At 49.5% G+C, this 25,803-nt stretch overlaps 9 non-coding genes across 9 annotated transcripts; all 9 read left to right on the top strand.

Annotated features, from left to right (window-relative positions):
- The first annotated feature begins 122 nt into the window (after positions 1 to 122).
- On the top strand, positions 123 to 196 carry Trnaa-agc (transfer RNA alanine (anticodon AGC)). The gene has a single exon. It is a non-coding gene; the product is annotated as a tRNA-Ala (tRNA).
- Positions 197 to 4,638: 4,442 nt separating this feature from the next.
- Positions 4,639 to 4,712, top strand: Trnaa-agc (transfer RNA alanine (anticodon AGC)). The gene has a single exon. It is a non-coding gene; the product is annotated as a tRNA-Ala (tRNA).
- Positions 4,713 to 7,695: 2,983 nt separating this feature from the next.
- Positions 7,696 to 7,769, top strand: Trnaa-agc (transfer RNA alanine (anticodon AGC)). The gene has a single exon. It is a non-coding gene; the product is annotated as a tRNA-Ala (tRNA).
- A 5,800-nt stretch (positions 7,770 to 13,569) lies between these two features.
- On the top strand, positions 13,570 to 13,643 carry Trnaa-agc (transfer RNA alanine (anticodon AGC)). The gene has a single exon. It is a non-coding gene; the product is annotated as a tRNA-Ala (tRNA).
- Positions 13,644 to 17,982: 4,339 nt separating this feature from the next.
- Positions 17,983 to 18,056, top strand: Trnaa-ggc (transfer RNA alanine (anticodon GGC)). The gene has a single exon. It is a non-coding gene; the product is annotated as a tRNA-Ala (tRNA).
- Positions 18,057 to 19,451: 1,395 nt separating this feature from the next.
- Positions 19,452 to 19,527, top strand: Trnaa-agc (transfer RNA alanine (anticodon AGC)). Its single transcript has one exon. It is a non-coding gene; the product is annotated as a tRNA-Ala (tRNA).
- Positions 19,528 to 20,924: 1,397 nt separating this feature from the next.
- Positions 20,925 to 20,998, top strand: Trnaa-ggc (transfer RNA alanine (anticodon GGC)). Its single transcript has one exon. It is a non-coding gene; the product is annotated as a tRNA-Ala (tRNA).
- A 1,395-nt stretch (positions 20,999 to 22,393) lies between these two features.
- On the top strand, positions 22,394 to 22,469 carry Trnaa-agc (transfer RNA alanine (anticodon AGC)). The gene has a single exon. It is a non-coding gene; the product is annotated as a tRNA-Ala (tRNA).
- A 2,846-nt stretch (positions 22,470 to 25,315) lies between these two features.
- Positions 25,316 to 25,389, top strand: Trnaa-ggc (transfer RNA alanine (anticodon GGC)). Its single transcript has one exon. It is a non-coding gene; the product is annotated as a tRNA-Ala (tRNA).
- The last annotated feature ends 414 nt before the right edge of the window (positions 25,390 to 25,803 follow it).

Raw genomic sequence — 25,803 nt, 5'->3', positions numbered from 1 at the left:
GCACGAAACCTGAAAGACACCCTCACTGATACATAGAGAGTAGTGTTTGTCTGCGGAATAATGGGAGTGCAAGGGTCTGTGACGTTGATATGACTGTATGTAGCACTACTAGTTATCGGGGGGGTGGGCGTAGCTCAGATGGTAGAGCGCTCGCTTAGCGTGCGAGAGGTACTGGGATCGATACCCAGCGCCTCCAGAATTTTTAACGCACCTACATGAGCACCTTGCCATGCAAGTGGAATAATTCCCAACCGGCGGAGGTGTGTAGGCAGATACAAGCGAACGATTAGCATCCACAATTGCGCCGATTTCACGTAAATCCCTCTGCACGTTCCCATTCTTTGCGTGCAGTCGGCTGCTACTGGTGTTGCTGGTTGTGACTGCTGATAACAGATGCCGTAGCAATCAATTCATGGAGTGAGTTGTATGTTTTGCGATAGTCTGTCTCTGACAAGGAAGCACAGGTGATATAGGTGCGAACACAGGAAGCTTGCAGCCCCTCGCTGCCTGCAGACACAGAGCAGCCACACTAGAATAGCGGCCTAAGCCGTAGGCGAAATGTGCTCATTCGCTTTGGCGCGACGTCGAACTATAAATAAGGCTGTCACTAGCGTGAGCGTCGTGTAAAGTCGGAAAAGTCATCTGCATGGGTGATTGCCAAGTTTGGGGAGCGTTTCGTAGTACGATCAGTGCAATGGGGACGCGGAAACTTGTTGTGTCCCAGTGTTTTGCAGTTGGACGACAAGAGTTTTACACAGTAGCAAAGAGCGAGGCACTGAGTTGGCATGAACAATGGAGAGCACAATGGGGCTCGAGATGTGCTTGTTACCTCAGGTGCTGTGTGATTGTGGACAAGGAGTGAAATGGACCAATTTGTGACCGCCCTTTCAATTTAAGACGTTCAAAACAGACGGAATTTGCATTCGTAATACCAGAGCATCGAAACTACTTGGAACTCTTGTGTATATGAACGTGTCCGCGCCTTTGTATTCTGGTACCTTCGCCGCTACAAACCAACCAACCATCGTGTCCGTGCACATCAGAGTCGCAAAGAATGGAGAATAGCCAGGCCTGTTCGTGTGTGTAGCTGTAGCTCAGTTGGCAGATCGTTCGCTTAGCGTGTGAACGGTTTCGGGTTCAAGCCCCGGCTCCTCCATGTTTTGTGTTCAGTGCATGGTAAGTGTTGGTCGCGGCGAACATAAACGCACGCAAGAAGTTGCAATACCAGCGTCACAGACTGATATGATGTATACTGTCATAAGGAGAGCAAGATGTAAGTGTGGGGACCGGCTGTTATCGTGGTGTCATCGAGTGCAGATCTGTCTTAGGTATCACGGCTTAACGTCATTGAAGTCTAGAGGTGGACAACACGTTCGTCTTACTCAGAGCGGTGTCTGAACTCTATTTTCGACGTTATGCGTGCCACTTTCATTGTGGCCAACTACGATTCGATACAGAATGCACGAAACCTGAAAGACACCCTCACTGATACATAGAGAGTAGTGTTTGTCTGCGGAATAATGGGAGTGCAAGGGTCTGTGACGTTGATATGACTGTATGTAGCACTACTAGTTATCGGGGGTGGGCGTAGCTCAGATGGTAGAGCGCTCGCTAAGCGTGCGAGAGGTTCTGGGATCGATACCCAGCGCCTCCAGAATTTTTAACACACCTACATGAGCACCTTGCCATGCAAGTGGAATAATTCCCAACCGGCAGAGGTGTGTAGGCAGATACAAGCGAACGATTAGCATCCACAATTGGGGAGCGTGCTTTTATTCGTGTGCAGGAAGCACCCTCCTCCCACACCTACACTTAATTTAGAAACAGTACAAATGTTCCCATAAGATTCTCAAGCCTACGTCGGAAAGATCTGCCTTGCGCCGATTTCACGTAAATCCCACTGCACGTTCCCATTCTTTGCGTCAGTCGGCTGCTACTGGTGTTGCTGGTTGTGACTGCTGATAACAGATGCCGTAGCAATCAATTCATGGAGTGAGTTGTATGTTTTGCGATAGTCTGTCTCTGACAAGGAAGCACAGGTGATATAGGTGCGAACACAGGAAGCTTGCAACCCCTCGCTGCCTGCAGACACAGAGCAGCCACACTAGAAGAGCGGCCTAAGCCGTAGGCGAAATGTGCTCATTCGCTTTGGCGCGACGTCGAACTGTAAATAAGGCTGTCACTAGCGTGAGCGTTGCGTGGGCGTCGTGTTAAGTCGGAAAAGTCATCTGCATGGGTGATTGCCAAGTTTGGGGAGCGTTTCGTAGTACGATCAGTGCAATGGAGACGCGGAAACTTGTTGTGTCCCAGTGTTTTGCAGTTGGACGACAAGAGTTTTACACAGTAGCAAAGAGCGAGGCACTGAGTTGGCATGAACAATGGAGAGCACAATGGGGCTCGAGATGTGCTTGTTACCTCAGGTGCTGTGTGATTGTCGACAAGGAGTGAAATGGACCAATTTGTGACCGCCCTTTCAATTTAAGACGTTCAAAACAGACGGAATTTGCATTCGTAATACCAGAGCATCGAAACTACTTGGAACTCTTGTGTATATGAACGTGTCCGCGCCTTTGTATTCTGGTACCTTCGCCGCTACAAGCCAACCAACGATCATGTCCGTGCACATCAAAGTCGCAAAGAAAGGAGAATAGTCAGGATTGGTCGTGTGTGTAGCTGTAGCTCAGTTGGCAGATCGTTCGCTTAGCGTGTGAACGGTCTCGGGTTCAAGCCCCGGCTCCTCCATGTTTTGTGTTCAGTGCATGGTAAGTGTTGGTCGCGGCGAACATAAACGCACGCAAGAAGTTGCAAAACCAGCGTCACAGACTGATATGATGTATACTGTCATAAGGAGAGCAAGATGTAAGTGTGGGGACCGGCTGTTATCGTGGTGTCATCGAGTGCAGATCTGTCTTAGGTATCACGGCTTAACGTCATTGAAGTCTAGAGGTGGACAACACGTTCGTCTTGCTCAGAGCGGTGTCTGAACGCTACTTTTGACGTTATGCATGCCACTTTCATTGTGGCCAACTACGATTCGATACAGAATGCACGAAACCTGAAAGACACCCTCACTGATACATAGAGAGTAGTGTTTGTCTGCGGAATAATGGGAGTGCAAGGGTCTGTGACGTTGATATGACTGTATGTAGCACTACTAGTTATCGGGGGGGTGGACGTAGCTCAGATGGTAGAGCGCTCGCTTAGTGTGCGAGAGTTACTGGGATCGATACCCAGCGCCTCCAGAATTTTTAACGCACCTACATGAGCACCTTGCCATGCAAGTGGAATAATTCCCAACCGGCAGAGGTGTGTAGGCAGACACAAGCGAACGATTAGCATCCACAATTGCGCCGATTTCACGTAAATCCCTCTGCACGTTCCCATTCTTTGCGTCAGTCGGCTGCTACTGGTGTTGCTGGTTGTGACCGCTGATAACAGATGCCGTAGCAATCAATTCATGGAGTGAGTTGTATGTTTTGCGATAGTCTGTCTCTGACAAGGAAGCACAGGTGATATAGGTGCGAACACAGGAAGCTTGCAGTCCCTCGCTGCCTGCAGACACAGAGCAGCCACACTAGAAGAGCGGCCTAAGCCGTAGGCGAAATGTGCTCATTCGCTTTGGCGCGACGTCGAACTGTAAATAAGGCTGTCACTAGCGTGAGCGTTGCGTGAGCGTCGTGTAAAGTCGGAAAAGTCATCTGCATGGGTGATTGCCAAGTTTGGGGAGCGTTTCGTAGTACGATCAGTGCAATGGAGACGCGGAAACTTGTTGTGTCCCAGTGTTTTGCAGTTGGACGACAAGAGTTTTACACAGTAGCAAAGAGCGAGGCACTGAGTTGGCATGAACAATGGAGAGCACAATGGGGCTCGAGATGTGCTTGTTACCTCAGGTGCTGTGTGATTGTGGACAAGGAGTGAAATGGACCAATTTGTGACCGCCCTTTCAATTTAAGACGTTCAAAACAGACGGAATTTGCATTCGTAATACCAGAGCATCGAAACTACTTGGAACTCTTGTGTATATGAACGTGTCCGCGCCTTTGTATTCTGGTACCTTCGCCGCTACAAACCAACCAACCATCGTGTCCGTGCACATCAGAGTCGCAAAGAATGGAGAATAGTCAGGCTTGGTCGTGTGTGTAGCTGTAGCTCAGTTGGCAGATCGTTCGCTTAGCGTGTGAACGGTCTCGGGTTCAAGCCCCGGCTCCTCCATGTTTTGTGTTCAGTGCATGGTAAGTGTTGGTCGCGGCGAACATAAACGCACGCAAGAAGTTGCAAAACCAGCGTCACAGACTGATATGATGTATACTGTCATAAGGAGAGCAAGATGTAAGTGTGGGGACCGGCTGTTATCGTGGTGTCATCGAGTGCAGATCTGTCTTAGGTATCACGGCTTAACGTCATTGAAGTCTAGAGGTGGACAACACGTTCGTCTTACTCAGAGCGGTGTCTGAACTCTACTTTCGACGTTATGCGTGCCACTTTCATTGTGGCCAACTACGATTCGATACAGAATGCACGAAACCTGAAAGACACCCTCACTGATACATAGAGAGTAGTGTTTGTCTGCGGAATAATGGGAGTGCAAGGGTCTGTGACGTTGATATGACTGTATGTAGCACTACTAGTTATCGGGGGGGTGGGTGTAGCTCAGATGGTAGAGCGCTCGCTTAGCGTGCGAGAGGTACTGGGATCGATACCCAGCGCCTCCAGAATTTTTAACGCACCTACATGAGCACCTGCCATGCAAGTGGAATAATTCCCAACCGGCAGATGTGTGTAGGCAGACACAAGCGAACGATTAGCATCCACAATTGCGCCGATTTCACGTAAATCCCTCTGCACGTTCCCATTCTTTGCGTGCAGTCGGCTGCTACTGGTGTTGCTGGTTGTGACTGCTGATAACAGATTCCGTAGCAATCAATTCATGGAGTGAGTTGTATGTTTTGCGATAGTCTGTCTCTGACAAGGAAGCACAGGTGATATAGGTGCGAACACAGGAAGCTTGCAGCCCCTCGCTGCCTGCAGACACAGAGCAGCCACACTAGAAGAGCGGCCTAAGCCGTAGGCGAAATGTGCTCATTCGCTTTGGCGCGACGTCGAACTGTAAATAAGGCTGTCACTAGCGTGAGCGTTGCGTGAGCGTCGTGTAAAGTCGGAAAAGTCATCTGCATGGGTGATTGCCAAGTTTGGGGAGCGTTTCGTAGTACGATCAGTGCAATGGAGACGCGGAAACTTGTTGTGTCCCAGTGTTTTGCAGTTGGACGACAAGAGTTTTACACAGTAGCAAAGAGCGAGGCACTGAGTTGGCATGAACAATGGAGAGCACAATGGGGCTCGAGATGTGCTTGTTACCTCAGGTGCTGTGTGATTGTCGACAAGGAGTGAAATGGACCAATTTGTGACCGCCCTTTCAATTTAAGACGTTCAAAACAGACGGAATTTGCATTCGTAATACCAGAGCATCGAAACTACTTGGAACTCTTGTGTATATGAACGTGTCCGCGCCTTTGTATTCTGGTACCTTCGCCGCTACAAACCAACCAACGATCGTGTCCGTGCACATCAGAGTCGCAAAGAATGGAGAATAGTCAGGCTTGGTCGTGTGTGTAGCTGTAGCTCAGTTGGCAGATCGTTCGCTTAGCGTGTGAACGGTCTCGGGTTCAAGCCCCGGCTCCTCCATGTTTTGTGTTCAGTGCATGGTAAGTGTTGGTCGCGGCGAACATAAACGCACGCAAGAAGTTGCAAAACCAGCGTCACAGACTGATATGATGTATACTGTCATAAGGAGAGCAAGATGTAAGTGTGAGGACCGGCTGTTATCGTGGTGTCATCGAGTGCAGATCTGTCTTAGGTATCACGGCTTAACGTCATTGAAGACTAGAGGTGGACAACACGTTCGTCTTACTCAGAGCGGTGTCTGAACTCTATTTTCGACGTTATGCGTGCCACTTTCATTGTGGCCAACTACGATTCGATACAGAATGCACGAAACCTGAAAGACACCCTCACTGATACATAGAGAGTAGTGTTTGTCTGCGGAATAATGGGAGTGCAAGGGTCTGTGACGTTGATATGACTGTATGTAGGACTACTAGTTATCGGGGGGTGGGCGTAGCTCAGATGGTAGAGCGCTCGCTTAGCGTGCGAGAGGTATTGGGATCGATACCCAGCGCCTCCAGAATTTTTAACACACCTACATGCGCACCTTGTCATGCAAGTGGAATAATTCCCAACCGGCAGAGGTGTGTAGGCAGATACAAGCGAACGATTAGCATCCACAATTGGCGAGCGTGCTTTTATTCGTGTGCAGGAAGCACCCTCCTCCCACACCTACACTTAATTTAGAAACAGTACAAATGTTCCCATAAGATTCTCAAGCCTACGTCGGAAAGATCTGCCTTGCGCCGATTTCACGTAAATCCCACTGCACGTTCCCATTCTTTGCGTCAGTCGGCTGCTACTGGTGTTGCTGGTTGTGACCGCTGATAACAGATGCCGTAGCAATCAATTCATGGAGTGAGTTGTATGTTTTGCGATAGTCTGTCTCTGACAAGGAAGCACAGGTGATATAGGTGCGAACACAGGAAGCTTGCAGCCCCTCGCTGCCTGCAGACACAGAGCAGCCACACTAGAATAGCGGCCTAAGCCGTAGGCGAAATGTGCTCATTCGCTTTGGCGCGACGTCGAACTGTAAATAAGGCTGTCACTAGCGTGAGCGTTGCGTGAGCGTCGTGTAAAGTCGGAAAAGTCATCTGCATGGTTGATTGCCAAGTTTGGGGAGCGTTTCGTAGTACGATCAGTGCAATGGAGACGCGGAAACTTGTTGTGTCCCAGTGTTTTGCAGTTGGACGACAAGAGTTTTACACAGTAGCAAAGAGCGAGGCACTGAGTTGGCATGAACAATGGAGAGCACAATGGGGCTCGAGATGTGCTTGTTACCTCAGGTGCTGTGTGATTGTCGACAAGGAGTGAAATGGACCAATTTGTGACCGCCCTTTCAATTTAAGACGTTCAAAACAGACGGAATTTGCATTCGTAATACCAGAGCATCGAAACTACTTGGAACTCTTGTGTATATGAACGTGTCCGCGCCTTTGTATTCTGGTACCTTCGCCGCTACAAACCAACCAACGATCGTGTCCGTGCACATCAGAGTCGCAAAGAATGGAGAATAGTCAGGCTTGGTCGTGTGTGTAGCTGTAGCTCAGTTGGCAGATCGTTCGCTTAGCGTGTGAACGGTCTCGGGTTCAAGCCCCGGCTCCTCCATGTTTTGTGTTCAGTGCATGGTAAGTGTTGGTCGCGGCGAACATAAACGCACGCAAGAAGTTGCAAAACCAGCGTCACAGACTGATATGATGTATACTGTCATAAGGAGAGCAAGATGTAAGTGTGGGGACCGGCTGTTATCGTGGTGTCATCGAGTGCAGATCTGTCTTAGGTATCACGGCTTAACGTCATTGAAGTCTAGAGGTGGACAACACGTTCGTCTTGCTCAGAGCGGTGTCTGAACTCTACTTTCGACGTTATGCGTGCCACTTTCATTGTGGCCAACTACGATTCGATACAGAATGCACGAAACCTGAAAGACACCCTCACTGATACATAGAGAGTAGTGTTTGTCTGCGGAATAATGGGAGTGCAAGGGTCTGTGACGTTGATATGACTGTATGTAGCACTACTAGTTATCGGGGGGGTGGGCGTAGCTCAGATGGTAGAGCGCTCGCTTAGCGTGCGAGAGGTACTGGGATCGATACCCAGCGCCTCCAGAATTTTTAACGCACCTACATGAGCACCTTGCCATGCAAGTGGAATAATTCCCAACCGGCAGATGTGTGTAGGCAGACACAAGCGAACGATTAGCATCCACAATTGCGCCGATTTCACGTAAATCCCTCTGCACGTTCCCATTCTTTGCGTGCAGTCGGCTGCTACTGGTGTTGCTGGTTGTGACTGCTGAAAACAGATTCCGTAGCAATCAATTCATGGAGTGAGTTGTATGTTTTGCGATAGTCTGTCTCTGACAAGGAAGCACAGGTGATATAGGTGCGAACACAGGAAGCTTGCAGCCCCTCGCTGCCTGCAGACACAGAGCAGCCACACTAGAAGAGCGGCCTAAGCCGTAGGCGAAATGTGCTCATTCGCTTTGGCGCGACGTCGAACTGTAAATAAGGCTGTCACTAGCGTGAGCGTTGCGTGAGCGTCGTGTAAAGTCGGAAAAGTCATCTGCATGGGTGATTGCCAAGTTTGGGGAGCGTTTCGTAGTACGATCAGTGCAATGGAGACGCGGAAACTTGTTGTGTCACAGTGTTTTGCAGTTGGACGACAAGAGTTTTACACAGTAGCAAAGAGCGAGGCACTGAGTTGGCATGAACAATGGAGAGCACAATGGGGCTCGAGATGTGCTTGTTACCTCAGGTGCTGTGTGATTGTCGACAAGGAGTGAAATGGACCAATTTGTGACCGCCCTTTCAATTTAAGACGTTCAAAACAGACGGAATTTGCATTCGTAATACCAGAGCATCGAAACTACTTGGAACTCTTGTGTATATGAACGTGTCCGCGCCTTTGTATTCTGGTACCTTCGCCGCTACAAACCAACCAACGATCGTGTCCGTGCACATCAGAGTCGCAAAGAATGGAGAATAGTCAGGCTTGGTCGTGTGTGTAGCTGTAGCTCAGTTGGCAGATCGTTCGCTTAGCGTGTGAACGGTCTCGGGTTCAAGCCCCGGCTCCTCCATGTTTTGTGTTCAGTGCATGGTAAGTGTTGGTCGCGGCGAACATAAACGCACGCAAGAAGTTGCAAAACCAGCGTCACAGACTGATATGATGTATACTGTCATAAGGAGAGCAAGATGTAAGTGTGGGGACCGGCTGTTATCGTGGTGTCATCGAGTGCAGATCTGTCTTAGGTATCATGGCTTAACGTCATTGAAGTCTAGAGGTGGACAACACGTTCGTCTTACTCAGAGCGGTGTCTGAACTCTATTTTCGACGTTATGCGTGCCACTTTCATTGTGGCCAACTACGATTCGATACAGAATGCACGAAACCTGAAAGACACCCTCACTGATACATAGAGAGTAGTGTTTGTCTGCGGAATAATGGGAGTGCAAGGGTCTCTGACGTTGATATGACTGTATGTAGCACTACTAGTTATCGGGGGGGTGGGCGTAGCTCAGATTGTAGAGCGCTCGCTTAGCGTGCGAGAGGTACTGGGATCGATACCCAGCGCCTCCAGAATTTTTAACGCACCTACATGAGCACCTTGCCATGCAAGTGGAATAATTCCCAACCGGCAGAGGTGTGTAGGCAGATACAAGCGAACGATTAGCATCCACAATTGCGCCGATTTCACGTAAATCCCTCTGCACGTTCCCATTCTTTGCGTGCAGTCGGCTGCTACTGGTGTTGCTGGTTGTGACTGCTGATAACAGATGCCGTAGCAATCAATTCATGGAGTGAGTTGTATGTTTTGCGATAGTCTGTCTCTGACAAGGAAGCACAGGTGATATAGGTGCGAACACAGGAAGCTTGCAGCCCCTCGCTGCCTGCAGACACAGAGCAGCCACACTAGAAGAGCGGCCTAAGCCGTAGGCGAAATGTGCTCATTCGCTTTGGCGCGACGTCGAACTGTAAATAAGGCTGTCACTAGCGTGAGCGTTGCGTGAGCGTCGTGTAAAGTCGGAAAAGTCATCTGCATGGGTGATTGCCAAGTTTGGGGAGCGTTTCGTAGTACGATCAGTGCAATGGAGACGCGGAAACTTGTTGTGTCACAGTGTTTTGCAGTTGGACGACAAGAGTTTTACACAGTAGCAAAGAGCGAGGCACTGAGTTGGCATGAACAATGGAGAGCACAATGGGGCTCGAGATGTGCTTGTTACCTCAGGTGCTGTGTGATTGTCGACAAGGAGTGAAATGGACCAATTTGTGACCGCCCTTTCAATTTAAGACGTTCAAAACAGACGGAATTTGCATTCGTAATACCAGAGCATCGAAACTACTTGGAACTCTTGTGTATATGAACGTGTCCGCGCCTTTGTATTCTGGTACCTTCGCCGCTACAAACCAACCAACGATCGTGTCCGTGCACATCAGAGTCGCAAAGAATGGAGAATAGCCAGGCTTGGTCGTGTGTGTAGCTGTAGCTCAGTTAGCAGATCGTTCGCTTAGCGTGTGAACGGTCTCGGGTTCAAGCCCCGGCTCCTCCATGTTTTGTGTTCAGTGCATGGTAAGTGTTGGTCGCGGCGAACATAAACGCACGCAAGAAGTTGCAAAACCAGCGTCACAGACTGATATGATGTATACTGTCATAAGGAGAGCAAGACGTAAGTATGGGGACCGGCTGTTATCGTGGTGTCATCGAGTGCAGATCTGTCTTAGGTATCACGGCTTAACGTCATTGAAGTCTAGAGGTGGACAACACGTTCGTCTTACTCAGAGCGGTGTCTGAACTCTATTTTCGACGTTATGCGTGCCACTTTCATTGTGGCCAACTACGATTCGATACAGAATGCACGAAACCTGAAAGACACCCTCACTGATACATAGAGAGTAGTGTTTGTCTGCGGAATAATGGGAGTGCAAGGGTCTGTGACGTTGATATGACTGTATGTAGCACTACTAGTTACCGGGGGGTGTGGGCGAGGCTCAGATGGTAGAGCGCTCGCTTAGCGCGTGAGAGGTACTGGGATCGATACCCAGCGCCTCCAGAATTTTTAACGCACCTACATGAGCACCTTGCCATGCAAGTGGAACAATTCCCAACCGGCAGAGGTGTGTAGGCAGATACAAGCGAACGATTAGCATCCACAATTGCGCCGATTTCACGTAAATCCCTCTGCACGTTCCCATTCTTTGCGTGCAGTCGGCTGCTACTGGTGTTGCTGGTTGTGACTGCTGATAACAGATGCCGTAGCAATCAATTCATGGAGTGAGTTGTATGTTTTGCGATAGTCTGTCTCTGACAAGGAAGCACAGGTGATATAGGTGCGAACACAGGAAGCTTGCAGCCCCTCGCTGCCTGCAGACACAGAGCAGCCACACTAGAAGAGCGGCCTAAGCCGTAGGCGAAATGTGCTCATTCGCTTTGGCGCGACGTCGAACTGTAAATAAGGCTGTCACTAGCGTGAGCGTCGTGTAAAGTCGGAAAAGTCATCTGCATGGGTGATTGCCAAGTTTGGGGAGCGTTTCGTAGTACGATCAGTGCAATGGGGACGCGGAAACTTGTTGTGTCCCAGTGTTTTGCAGTTGGACGACAAGAGTTTTACACAGTAGCAAAGAGCGAGGCACTGAGTTGGCATGAACAATGGAGAGCACAATGGGGCTCGAGATGTGCTTGTTACATCAGGTGCTTTGTGATTGTGGACAAGGAGTGAAATGGACCAATTTGTGACCGCCCTTTCAATTTAAGACGTTCAAAACAGACGGAATTTGCATTCGTAATACAAGGGCATCGAAACTACTTGGAACTCTTGTGTATATGAACGTGTCCGCGCCTTTGTATTCTGGTACCTTCGCCGCTACCAACCAACCAACCATCGTTTCCGTGCACATCAGAGTCGCAAAGAATGGAGAATAGCCAGGCTTGGTCGTGTGTGTAGCTGTAGCTCAGTTGGCAGATCGTTCGCTTAGCGTGTGAACGGTCTCGGGTTCAAGCCCCGGCTCCTCCATGTTTTGTGTTCAGTGCATGGTAAGTGTTGGTCGCGGCGAACATAAACGCACGCAAGAAGTTGCAAAACCAGCGTCACAGACTGATATGATGTATACTGTCATAAGGAGAGCAAGATGTAAGTGTGGGGACCGGCTGTTATCGTGGTGTCATCGAGTGCAGATCTGTCTTAGGTATCACGGCTTAACGTCATTGAAGTCTAGAGGTGGACAACACGTTCGTCTTACTCACAGCGGTGTCTGAACTCTACTTTCGACGTTATGCGTGCCACTTTCATTGTGGCCAACTACGATTCGATACAGAATGCACGAAACCTGAAAGACACCCTCACTGATACATAGAGAGTAGTGTTTGTCTGCGGAATAATGGGAGTGCAAGGGTCTGTGACGTTGATATGACTGTATGTAGCACTACTAGTTTTCGGGGAGGTGGGCGTACCTCAGATGGTAGAGCGCTCGCTTAGCGTGCGAGAGGTACTGGGATCGATACCCAGCGCCTCCAGAATTTTTAACGCACCTACATGAGCACCTTGCCATGCAAGTGGAACAATTCCCAACCGGCAGAGGTGTGTAGGCAGATACAAGCGAACGATTAGCATCCACAATTGCGCCGATTTCACGTAAATCCCTCTGCACGTTCCCATTCTTTGCGTGCAGTCGGCTGCTACTGGTGTTGCTGGTTGTGACTGCTGATAACAGATTCCGTAGCAATCAATTCATGGAGTGAGTTGTATGTTTTGCGATAGTCTGTCTCTGACAAGGAAGCACAGGTGATATAGGTGCGAACACAGGAAGCTTGCAGCCCCTCGCTGCCTGCAGACACAGAGCAGCCACACTAGAAGAGCGGCCTAAGCCGTAGGCGAAATGTGCTCATTCGCTTTGGCGCGACGTCGAACTGTAAATAAGGCTGTCACTAGCGTGAGCGTTGCGTGAGCGTCGTGTAAAGTCGGAAAAGTCATCTGCATGGGTGATTGCCAAGTTTGGGGAGCGTTTCGTAGTACGATCAGTGCAATGGGGACGCGGAAACTTGTTGTGTCCCAGTGTTTTGCAGTTGGACGACAAGAGTTTTACACAGTAGCAAAGAGCGAGGCACTGAGTTGGCATGAACAATGGAGAGCACAATGGGGCTCGAGATGTGCTTGTTACCTCAGGTGCTGTGTGATTGTGGACAAGGAGTGAAATGGACCAATTTGTGACCGCCCTTTCAATTTAAGACGTTCAAAACAGACGGAATTTGCATTCGTAATACCAGAGCATCGAAACTACTTGGAACTCTTGTGTATATGAACGTGTCCGCGCCTTTGTATTCTGGTACCTTCGCCGCTACAAACCAACCAACGATCGTGTCCGTGCACATCAGAGTCGCAAAGAATGGAGAATAGTCAGGCTTGGTCGTGTGTGTAGCTGTAGCTCAGTTGGCAGATCGTTCGCTTAGCGTGTGAACGGTCTCGGGTTCAAGCCCCGGCTCCTCCATGTTTTGTGTTCAGTGCATGGTAAGTGTTGGTCGCGGCGAACATAAACGCACGCAAGAAGTTGCAAAACCAGCGTCACAGACTGATATGATGTATACTGTCATAAGGAGAGCAAGATGTAAGTGTGGGGACCGGCTGTTATCGTGGTGTCATCGAGTGCAGATCTGTCTTAGGTATCACGGCTTAACGTCATTGAAGTCTAGAGGTGGACAACACGTTCGTCTTACTCAGAGCGGTGTCTGAACTCTACTTTCGACGTTATGCGTGCCACTTTCATTGTGGCCAACTACGATTCGATACAGAATGCACGAAACCTGAAAGACACCCTCACTGATACATAGAGAGAAGTGTTTGTCTGCGGAATAATGGGAGTGCAAGGGTCTGTGACGTTGATATGACTGTATGTAGCACTACTAGTTATCGGGGGGGTGGGTGTAGCTCAGATGGTAGAGCGCTCGCTTAGCGTGCGAGAGGTACTGGGATCGATACCCAGCGCCTCCAGAATTTTTAACGCACCTACATGAGCACCTTGCCATGCAAGTGGAATAATTCCCAACCGGCAGAGGTGTGTAGGCAGATACAAGCGAACGATTAGCATCCACAATTGCGCCGATTTCACGTAAATCCCTCTGCACGTTCCCAGTCTTTGCGTGCAGTCGGCTGCTACTGGTGTTGCTGGTTGTGACTGCTGATAACAGATTCCGTAGCAATCAATTCATGGAGTGAGTTGTATGTTTTGCGATAGTCTGTCTCTGACAAGGAAGCACAGGTGATATAGGTGCGAACACAGGAAGCTTGCAGCCCCTCGCTGCCTGCAGACACAGAGCAGCCACACTAGAAGAGCGGCCTAAGCCGTAGGCGAAATGTGCTCATTCGCTTTGGCGCGACGTCGAACTGTAAATAAGGCTGTCACTAGCGTGAGCGTTGCGTGAGCGTCGTGTAAAGTCGGAAAAGTCATCTGCATGGGTGATTGCCAAGTTTGGGGAGCGTTTCGTAGTACGATCAGTGCAATGGAGACGCGGAAACTTGTTGTGTCCCAGTGTTTTGCAGTTGGACGACAAGAGTTTTACACAGTAGCAAAGAGCGAGGCACTGAGTTGGCATGAACAATGGAGAGCACAATGGGGCTCGAGATGTGCTTGTTACCTCAGGTGCTGTGTGATTGTGGACAAGGAGTGAAATGGACCAATTTGTGACCGCCCTTTCAATTTAAGACGTTCAAAACAGACGGAATTTGCATTCGTAATACCAGAGCATCGAAACTACTTGGAACTCTTGTGTATATGAACGTGTCCGCGCCTTTTTATTCTGGTACCTTCGCCGCTACAAACCAACCAACCATCGTGTCCGTGCACATCAGAGGCGCAAAGAATGGAGAATAGCCAGGCTTGGTCGTGTGTGTAGCTGTAGATCAGTTAGCAGATCGTTCGCTTAGCGTGTGAACGGTCTCGGGTTCAAGCCCCGGCTCCTCCATGTTTTGTGTTCAGTGCATGGTAAGTGTTGGTCGCGGCGAACATAAACGCACGCAAGAAGTTGCAAAACCAGCGTCACAGACTGATATGATGTATACTGTCATAAGGAGAGCAAGATGTAAGTGTGGGGACCGGCTGTTATCGTGGTGTCATCGAGTGCAGATCTGTCTTAGGTATCACGGCTTAACGTCATTGAAGTCTAGAGGTGGACAACACGTTCGTCTTACTCAGAGCGGTGTCTGAACTCTATTTTCGACGTTATGCGTGCCACTTTCATTGTGGCCAACTACGATTCGATACAGAATGCACGAAACCTGAAAGACACCCTCACTGATACATAGAGAGTAGTGTTTGTCTGCGGAATAATGGGAGTGCAAGGGTCTGTGACGTTGATATGACTGTATGTAGCACTACTAGTTATCGGGGGGGTGGGCGTAGCTCAGATGGTAGAGCGCTCGCTAAGCGTGCGAGAGGTACTGGGATCGATACCCAGCGCCTCCAGAATTTTTAACACACCTACATGAGCACCTTGCCATGCAAGTGGAATAATTCCCAACCGGCAGAGGTGTGTAGGCAGATACAAGCGAACGATTAACATCCACAATTGCGACGATTTCACGTAAATCCCTCTGCACGTCCCCATTCTTTGCGTGCAGTCGGCTGCTACTGGTGTTGCTGGTTGTGACTGCTGATAACAGATGCCGTAGCAATCAATTCATGGAGTGAGTTGTATGTTTTGCGATAGTCTGTCTCTGACAAGGAAGCACAGGTGATATAGGTGCGAACACAGGAAGCTTGCAGCCCCTCGCTGCCTGCAGACACAGAGCAGCCACACTAGAAGAGCGGCCTAAGCCGTAGGCGAAATGTGCTCATTCGCTTTGGCGCGACGTCGAACTGTAAATAAGGCTGTCACTAGCGTGAGCGTTGCGTGAGCGTCGTGTAAAGTCGGAAAAGTCATCTGCATGGGTGATTGCCAAGTTTGGGGAGCGTTTCGTAGTACGATCAGTGCAATGGGGACGCGGAAACTTGTTGTGTCCCAGTGTTTTGCAGTTGGACGACAAGAGTTTTACACAGTAGCAAAGAGCGAGGCACTGAGTTGGCATGAACAATGGAGAGCACAATGGGGCTCGAGATGTGCTTGTTACATCAGGTGCTTTGTGATTGTGGACAAGGAGTGAAATGGACCAATTTGTGACCGCCCTTTCAATTTAAGACGTTCAAAACAGACGGAATTTGCATTCGTAATACCAGGGCATCGAAACTACTTGGAACTCTTGTGTATATGAACGTGTCCGCGCCTTTGTATTCTGGTACCTTCGCCGCTACCAACCAACCAACCATCGTGTCCGTGCACATCAGAGTCGCAAAGAATGGAGAATAGCCAGGCTTGGTCGTGTGTGTAGCTGTAGCTCAGTTGGCAGATCGTTCGCTTAGCGTGTGAACGGTCTCGGGTTCAAGCCCCGGCTCCTCCATGTTTTGTGTTCAGTGCATGGTAAGTGTTGGTCGCGGCGAACATAAACGCACGCAAGAAGTTGCAAAACCAGCGTCACAGACTGATATGATGTATACTGTCATAAGGAGAGCAAGATGTAAGTGTGGGGACCGGCTGTTATCGTGGTGTCATCGAGTGCAGATCTGTCTTAGGTATCACGGCTTAACGTCATTGAAGTCTAGAGGTGGACAACAAGTTCGTCTTACTCAGAGCGGTGTCTGAACTCTATTTTCGACGTTATGCGTGCCACTTTCATTGTGGCCAACTACGATTCGATACAGAATGCACGAAACCTGAAAGACACCCTCACTGATACATAGAGAGTAGTATTTGTCTGCGGAATAATGGGAGTGCAAGGGTCTGTGACGTTGATATGACTGTATGTAGCACTACTAGTTATCGGGGGGGTGGGCGTAGCTCAGATGGTAGAGCGCTCGCTTAGCGTGCGAGAGGTACTGGGATCGATACCCAGCGCCTCGAGATTTTTTAACGCACCTACATGAGCACCTTGCCATGCAAGTGGAATAATTCCCAACCGGCAGAGGTGTGTAGGCAGATACAAGCGAACGATTAGCATCCACAATTGCGCCGATTTCACGTAAATCCCTCTGCACGTTCCCATTCTTTGCGTGCAGTCGGCTGCTACTGGTGTTGCTGGTTGTGACTGCTGATAGCAGATGCCGTAGCAATCAATTCATGGAGTGAGTTGTATGTTTTGCGATAGTCTGTCTCTGACAAGGAAGCACAGGTGATATAGGTGCGAACACAGGAAGCTTGCAGCCCCTCGCTGCCTGCAGACACAGAGCAGCCACACTAGAAGAGCGGCCTAAGCCGTAGGCGAAATGTGCTCATTCGCTTTGGCGCGACGTCGAACTATAAATAAGGCTGTCACTAGCGTGAGCGTTGCGTGAGCGTCGTATAAATTCGGAAAAGTCATCTGCATGGGTGATTGCCAAGTTTGGGGAGCGTTTCGTAGTACGATCAGTGCAATGGGGACGCGGAAACTTGTTGTGTCCCAGTGTTTTGCAGTTGGACGACAAGAGTTTTACACAGTAGCAAAGAGCGAGGCACTGAGTTGGCATGAACAATGGAGAGCACAATGGGGCTCGAGATGTGCTTGTTACCTCAGGTGCTGTGTGATTGTGGACAGGGAGTGAAATGGACCAATTTGTGACCGCCCTTTCAATTTAAGACGTTCAAAACAGACGGAATTTGCATTCGTAATACCAGTGCATCGAAACTACTTGGAACTCTTGTTTATATGAACGTATCCGCGCCTTTGTATTCTGGTACCTTCGCCGCTACAAACCAACCAACCATCGTGTCCGTGCACATCAGAGTCGCAAAGAATGGAGAATAGTCAGGCTTGGTCGTGCGTGTAGCTGTAGCTCAGTTGGCAGATCGTTCGCTTAGCGTGTGAACGGTCTCGGTTTCAAGCCCCGGCTCCTCCATGTTTTGTGTTCAGTGCATGGTAAGTGTTGGTCGCGGCGAACATAAACGCACGCAAGAAGTTGCAAAACCAGCGTCACAGACTGATATGATGTATACTGTCATAAGGAGAGCAAGATGTAAGTGTGGGGACCGGCTGTTATCGTGGTGTCATCGAGTGCAGATCAGTCTTAGGTATCACGGCTTAACGTCATTGAAGTCTAGAGGTAGACAACACGTTCGTCTTACTCAGAGCGGTGTCTGAACTCTATTTTCGACGTTATGCGTGCCACTTTCATTGTGGCCAACTACGATTCGATACAGAATGCACGAAACCTGAAAGACACCGTCACTGATACATAGAGAGTAGTGTTTGTCTGCGGAATAATGGGAGTGCAAGGGTCTGTGACGTTGATATGACTGTATGTAGCACTACTAGTTATCGGGGGGGTGGGCGTAGCTCAGATGGTAGAGCGCTCGCTTGGCGTGCGAGAGGTACTGGGATCGATACCCAGCGCCTCCAGAATTTTTAACACACCTACATGAGCACCTTGCCATGCAAGAGGAATAATTCCCAACCGGCAGAGGTGTGTAGGCAGATAAAAGCGAACGATTAGCATCCACAATTGCGCCGATTTCACGTAAATCCCTCTGCACGTTCCCATTCTTTGCGTGCAGTCGGCTGCTACTGGTGTTGCTGGTTGTGACTGCTGATAGCAGATGCCGTAGCAATCAATTCATGGAGTGAGTTGTATGTTTTGCGATAGTCTGTCTCTGACAAGGAAGCACAGGTGATATAGGTGCGAACACAGGAAGCTTGCAGCCCCTCGCTGCCTGCAGACACAGAGGAGCCACACTAGAAGAGCGGCCTAAGCCGTAGGCGAAATGTGCTCATTCGCTTTGGCGCGACGTCGAACTATAAATAAGGCTGTCACTAGCGTGAGCGTTGCGTGAGCGTCGTGTAAAGTCGGAAAAGTCATCTGCATGGGTGATTGCCAAGTTTGGGGAGCGTTTCGTAGTACGATCAGTGCAATGGGGACGCGGAAACTTGTTGTGTCCCAGTGTTTTGCAGTTGGACGACAAGAGTTTTACACAGTAGCAAAGAGCGAGGCACTGAGTTGGCATGAACAATGGAGAGCACAATGGGGCTCGAGATGTGCTTGTTACATCAGGTGCTGTGTGATTGTGGACAAGGAGTGAAATGGACCAATTTGTGACCGCCCTTTCAATTTAAGACGTTCAAAACAGACCGAATTTGCATTCGTAATACCAGGGCATCGAAACTACTTGGAACTCTTGTGTATATGAACGTGTCCGCGCCTTTGTATTCTGGTACCTTCGCCGCTACCAACCAACCAACCATCGTGTCCGTGCACATCAGAGTCGCAAAGAATGGAGAATAGCCAGGCTTGGTCGTGTGTGTAGCTGTAGCACAGTTGGCAGATCGTTCGCTTAGCGTGTGAACGGTCTCGGGTTCAAGCCCCGGCTTCTCCATGTTTTGTGTTCAGTGCATGGTAAGTGTTGGTCGCGGCGAACATAAACGCACGCAAGAAGTTGCAAAACCAGCGTCACAGACTGATATGATGTATACTGTCATAAGGAGAGCAAGATGTAAGTGTGGGGACCGGCTGTTATCGTGGTGTCATCGAGTGCAGATCTGTCTTAGGTATCACGGCTTAACGTCATTGAAGTCTAGAGGTGGACAACACGTTCGTCTTACTCAGAGCGGTGTCTGAACTCTATTTTCGACGTTATGCGTGCCACTTTCATTGTGGCCAACTACGATTCGATACAGAATGCACGAAACCTGAAAGACACCCTCACTGATACATAGAGAGTAGTGTTTGTCTGCGGAATAATGGGAGTGCAAGGGTCTGTGACGTTGATATGACTGTATGTAGCACTACTAGTTATCGGGGGGGTCGGCGTAGCTCAGATGGTAGAGCGCTCGCTTAGCGTGCGAGAGGTACTGGGATCGATACCCAGCGCCTCCAGAATTTTTAACGCACCTACATGAGCACCTTGCCATGCAAGTGGAATAATTCCCAACCGGCAGAGGTGTGTAGGCAGATACAAGCGAACGATTAGCATCCACAATTGCGCCGATTTCACGTAAATCCCTCTGCACGTTCCCATTCTTTGCGTGCAGTCGGCTGCTACTGGTGTTGCTGGTTGTGACTGCTGATAGCTGATGCCGTAGCAATCAATTCATGGAGTGAGTTGTATGTTTTGCGATAGTCTGTCTCTGACAAGGAAGCACAGGTGATATAGGTGCGAACACAGGAAGCTTGCAGCCCCTCGCTGCCTGCAGACACAGAGCAGCCACACTAGAAGAGCGGCCTAAGCCGTAGGCGAAATGTGCTCATTCGCTTTGGCGCGACGTCGAACTATAAATAAGGCTGTCACTAGCGTGAGCGTTGCGTGAGCGTCGTATAAATTCGGAAAAGTCATCTGCATGGGTGATTGCCAAGTTTGGGGAGCGTTTCGTAGTACGATCAGTGCAATGGGGACGCGGAAACTTGTTGTGTCCCAGTGTTTTGCAGTTGGACGACAAGAGTTTTACACAGTAGCAAAGAGCGAGGCACTGAGTTGGCATGAACAATGGAGAGCACAATGGGGCTCGACATGTGCTTGTTACCTCAGGTGCTGTGTGATTGTGGACAAGGAGTGAAATGGACCAATTTGTGACCGCCCTTTCAATTTAAGACGTTCAAAACAGACGGAATTTGCATTCGTAATACCAGAGCATCGAAACTAATTGGAACTCTTGTGTATATGAACGTATCCGCGCCTTTGTATTCTGGTACCTTCGCCGCTACAAACCAACCAACCATCGTGTCCGTGCACATCAGAGTCGCAAAGAATGGAGAATAGTCAGGCTTGGTCGTGCGTGTAGCTGTAGCTCAGTTGGCAGATCGTTCGCTTAGCGTGTGAACGGTCTCGGGTTCAAGCCCCGGCTCCTCCATGTTTTGTGTTCAGTGCATGGTAAGTGTTGGTCGCGGCGAACATAAACGCACGCAAGAAGTTGCAAAACCAGCGTCACAGACTGATATGATGTATACTGTCATAAGGAGAGCAAGATGTAAGTGTGGGGACCGGCTGTTATCGTGGTGTCATCGAGTGCAGATCAGTCTTAGGTATCACGGCTTAACGTCATTGAAGTCTAGAGGTAGACAACACGTTCGTCTTACTGAGAGCGGTGTCTGAACTCTATTTTCGACGTTATGCGTGCCACTTTCATTGTGGCCAACCACGATTCGATACAGAATGCACGAAACCTGAAAGACACCCTCACTGATACATAGAGAGTAGTGTTTGTCTGCGGAATAATGGGAGTGCAAGGGTCTGTGACGTTGATATGACTGTATGTAGCACTACTAGTTATCGGGGGGGTGGGCGTAGCTCAGATGGTAGAGCGCTCGCTTGGCGTGCGAGAGGTACTGGGATCGATACCCAGCGCCTCCAGAATTTTTAACACACCTACATGAGCACCTTGCCATGCAAGAGGAATAATTCCCAACCGGCAGAGGTGTGTAGGCAGATAAAAGCGAACGATTAGCATCCACAATTGCGCCGATTTCACGTAAATCCCTCTGCACGTTCCCATTCTTTGCGTGCAGTCGGCTGCTACTGGTGTTGCTGGTTGTGACTGCTGATAGCAGATGCCGTAGCAATCAATTCATGGAGTGAGTTGTATGTTTTGCGATAGTCTGTCTCTGACAAGGAAGCACAGGTGATATAGGTGCGAACACAGGAAGCTTGCAGCCCCTCGCTGCCTGCAGACACAGAGCAGCCACACTAGAAGAGCGGCCTAAGCCGTAGGCGAAATGTGATCATTCGCTTTGGCGCGACGTCGAACTATAAATAAGGCTGTCACTAGCGTGAGCGTTGCGTGAGCGTCGTGTAAAGTCGGAAAAGTCATCTGCATGGGTGATTGCCAAGTTTGGGGAGCGTTTCGTAGTACGATCAGTGCAATGGGGACGCGGAAACTTGTTGTGTCCCAGTGTTTTGCAGTTGGACGACAAGAGTTTTACACAGTAGCAAAGAGCGAGGCACTGAGTTGGCATGAACAATGGAGAGCACAATGGGGCTCGAGATGTGCTTGTTACATCAGGTGCTGTGTGATTGTGGACAAGGAGTGAAATGGACCAATTTGTGACCGCCCTTTCAATTTAAGACGTTCAAAACAGACCGAATTTGCATTCGTAATACCAGGGCATCGAAACTACTTGGAACTCTTGTGTATATGAACGTGTCCGCGCCTTTGTATTCTGGTACCTTCGCCGCTACCAACCAACCAACCATCGTGTCCGTGCACATCAGAGTCGCAAAGAATGGAGAATAGCCAGGCTTGGTCGTGTGTGTAGCTGTAGCACAGTTGGCAGATCGTTCGCTTAGCGTGTGAACGGTCTCGGGTTCAAGCCCCGGCTTCTCCATGTTTTGTGTTCAGTGCATGGTAAGTGTTGGTCGCGGCGAACATAAACGCACGCAAGAAGTTGCAAAACCAGCGTCACAGACTGATATGATGTATACTGTCATAAGGAGAGCAAGATGTAAGTGTGGGGACCGGCTGTTATCGTGGTGTCATCGAGTGCAGATCTGTCTTAGGTATCACGGCTTAACGTCATTGAAGTCTAGAGGTGGACAACACGTTCGTCTTACTCAGAGCGGTGTCTGAACTCTATTTTCGACGTTATGCGTGCCACTTTCATTGTGGCCAACTACGATTCGATACAGAATGCACGAAACCTGAAAGACACCCTCACTGATACATAGAGAGTAGTGTTTGTCTGCGGAATAATGGGAGTGCAAGGGTCTGTGACGTTGATATGACTGTATGTAGCACTACTAGTTATCGGGGGGGTCGGCGTAGCTCAGATGGTAGAGCGCTCGCTTAGCGTGCGAGAGGTACTGGGATCGATACCCAGCGCCTCCAGAATTTTTAACGCACCTACATGAGCACCTTGCCATGCAAGTGGAATAATTCCCAACCGGCAGAGGTGTGTAGGCAGATACAAGCGAACGATTAGCATCCACAATTGCGCCGATTTCACGTAAATCCCTCTGCACGTTCCCATTCTTTGCGTGCAGTCGGCTGCTACTGGTGTTGCTGGTTGTGACTGCTGATAGCTGATGCCGTAGCAATCAATTCATGGAGTGAGTTGTATGTTTTGCGATAGTCTGTCTCTGACAAGGAAGCACAGGTGATATAGGAGCGAACACAGGAAGCTTGCAGCCCCTCGCTGCCAGCAGACACAGAGCAGCCACACTAGAAGAGCGGCCTAAGCCGTAGGCGAAATGTGCTCATTCGCTTTGGCGCGACGTCGAACTATAAATAAGGCTGTCACTAGCGTGAGCGTCGTGTAAAGTCGGAAAAGTCATCTGCATGGGTGATTGCCAAGTTTGGGGAGAGTTTCGTAGTACGATCAGTGCAATGGGGACGCGGAAACTTGTTGTGTCCCAGTGTTTTGCAGTTGGACGACATGCGTTTTACACAGTAGCAAAGAGCGAGGCACTGAGTTGGCATGAACAATGGAGAGCACAATGGGGCTCGAGATGTGCTTGTTACATCAGGTGCTGTGTGATTGTGGACAAGGAGTGAAATGGACCAATTCGTGACCGCCGTTTCAATTTAAGACGTTCAAAACAGACGGAATTTGCATTCGTAATACCAGAGCATCGAAACTACTTGGAACTCTTGTGTATATGAACGTGTCCGCGCCTTTGTATTCTGGTACCTTCGCCGCTACCAACCAACCAACCATCGTGTCCGTGCACATCAGAGTCGCAAAGAATGGAGTATAGCCAGGCTTGGTCGTGTGTGTAGCTGCAGCTCAGTTGGCAGATCGTTCGCTTAGCGTGTGAACGGTCTCGGGTTCAAGCCCCGGCTCCTCCATGTTTTGTGTTCAGTGCATGGTAAGTGTTGGTCGCGGCGAACATAAACGCACGCAAGAAGTTGCAAAACCAGCGTCACAGACTGATATGATGTATACTGTCATAAGGAGAGCAAGATGTAAGTGTGGGGACCGGCTGTTATCGTGGTGTCATCGAGTGCAGATCTGTCTTAGGTATCACGGCTTAACGTCATTGAAGTCTAGAGGTGGACAACACGTTCGTCTTACTCAGAGCGGTGTCTGAACTCTATTTTCGACGTTATGCGTGCCACTTTCATTGTGGCCAACTACGATTCGATACAGAATGCACGAAACCTGAAAGACACCCTCACTGATACATAGAGAGTAGTGTTTGTCTGCGGAATAATGGGAGTGCAAGGGTCTGTGACGTTGATATGACTGTATGTAGCACTACTAGTTATCGGGGGGGTGGGCGTAGCTCAGATGGTAGAGCGCTCGTTTAGCCTGCGAGAGGTACTGGGATCGATACACAGCGCCTCCAGAATTTTTAACGCACCTACATGAGCACCTTGCCATGCAAGTGGAATAATTCCCAACCGGCAGAGGTGTGTAGGCAGATACAAGCGAACGATTAGCATCCACAATTGCGCCGATTTCACGTAAATCCCTCTGCACGTTCCCATTCTTTGCGTGCAGTCGGCTGCTATTGGTGTTTCTGGTTAAGACTGCTGATAGCAGATGCCGTAGCAATCAATTCATGGAGTGAGTTGTATGTTTTGCGATAGTCTGTCTCTGACAAGGAAGCACAGGTGATATGGGTGCGAACACAGGAAGCTTGCAGCCCCTCGCTGCCTGCAGACAAAGAGCAGCCACACTAGAAGAGCGGCCTAAGCCGTAGGCGAAATGTGCTCATTCGCTTTGGCGCGACGTCGAACTATAAATAAGGCTGTCACTAGCGTGAGCGTCGTGTAAAGTCGGAAAAGTCATCTGCATGGGTGATTGCCAAATTTGGGGAGCGTTTCGTAGTACGATCAGTGCAATGGGGACGCGGAAACTTGTTGTGTCCCAGTGTTTTGCAGTTGGACGACAAGAGTTTTACACAGTAGCAAAGAGCGAGGCACTGAGTTGGCATGAACAATGGAGAGCACAATGGGGCTCGAGATGTGCTTGTTACCTCAGGTGCTGTGTGATTGTGGACAAGGAGTGAAATGGACCAATTTGTGACCGCCCTTTCAATTTAAGACGTTCAAAACAGACGGAATTTGCATTCGTAATACCAGAGCATCGAAACTACTTGGAACTCTTGTGTATATGAACGTGTCCGCGCCTTTGTATTCTGGTACCTTCGCCGCTACAAACCAACCAACCATCGTGTCCGTGCACATCAGAGTCGCAAAGAATGGAGAATAGCCAGGCTTGGTCGTGTGTGTAGCTGTAGCTCAGTTGGCAGATCGTTCGCTTAGCGTGTGAACGGTCTCGGGTTCAAGCCCCGGCTCCTCCATGTTTTGTGTTCAGTGCATGGTAAGTGTTGGTCGCGGCGAACATAAACGCACGCAAGAAGTTGCAAAACCAGCGTCACAGACTGATATGATGTATACTGTCATAGGGAGAGCAAGATGTAAGTGTGGGGACCGGCTGTTATCGTGGTGTCATCGAGTGCAGATCTGTCTTAGGTATCACGGCTTAACGTCATTGAAGTCTAGAGGTGGACAACACGTTCGTCTTACTCAGAGCGGTGTCTGAACTCTATTTTCGACGTTATGCGTGCCACTTTCATTGTGGCCAACTACGATTCGATACAGAATGCACGAAACCTGAAAGACACCCTCACTGATACATTGAGAGTAGTGTTTGTCTGCGGAATAATGGGAGTGCAAGGGTCTGTGACGTTGATATGACTGTATGTAGCACTACTAGTTATCGGGGGGGTGGGCGTAGCTCAGATGGTAGAGCGCTCGCTTGGCGTGCGAGGGGTACTGGGATCGATACCCAGCGCCTCCAGAATTTTTAACACACCTACATGAGCACCTTGCCATGCAAGAGGAATAATTCCCAACCGGCAGAGGTGTGTAGGCAGATACAAGCGAACGATTAGCATCCACAATTGCGCCGATTTCACGTAAATCCCTCTGCACGTTCCCATTCTTTGCGTGCAGTCGGCTGCTACTGGTGTTTCTGGTTGTGACTGCTGATAACAGATGCCGTAGCAATCAATTCATGGAGTGAGTTGTATGTTTTGCGATAGTCTGTCTCTGACAAGGAAGCACAGGTGATATAGGAGCGAACACAGGAAGCTTGCAGCCCCTCGCTGCCAGCAGACACAGAGCAGCCACACTAGAAGAGCGGCCTAAGCCGTAGGCGAAATGTGCTCATTCGCTTTGGCGCGACGTCGAACTATAAATAAGGCTGTCACTA

This window comes from Schistocerca gregaria, unplaced genomic scaffold (genome assembly GCF_023897955.1).
Source record: "Schistocerca gregaria isolate iqSchGreg1 unplaced genomic scaffold, iqSchGreg1.2 ptg000180l, whole genome shotgun sequence".
In the NCBI taxonomy this organism is placed as follows: domain Eukaryota; kingdom Metazoa; phylum Arthropoda; class Insecta; order Orthoptera; family Acrididae; genus Schistocerca; species Schistocerca gregaria.
The sequence above is the reverse complement of the archived record's forward strand: the minus strand, read 5'-3'. Positions and strand labels throughout refer to the sequence as shown.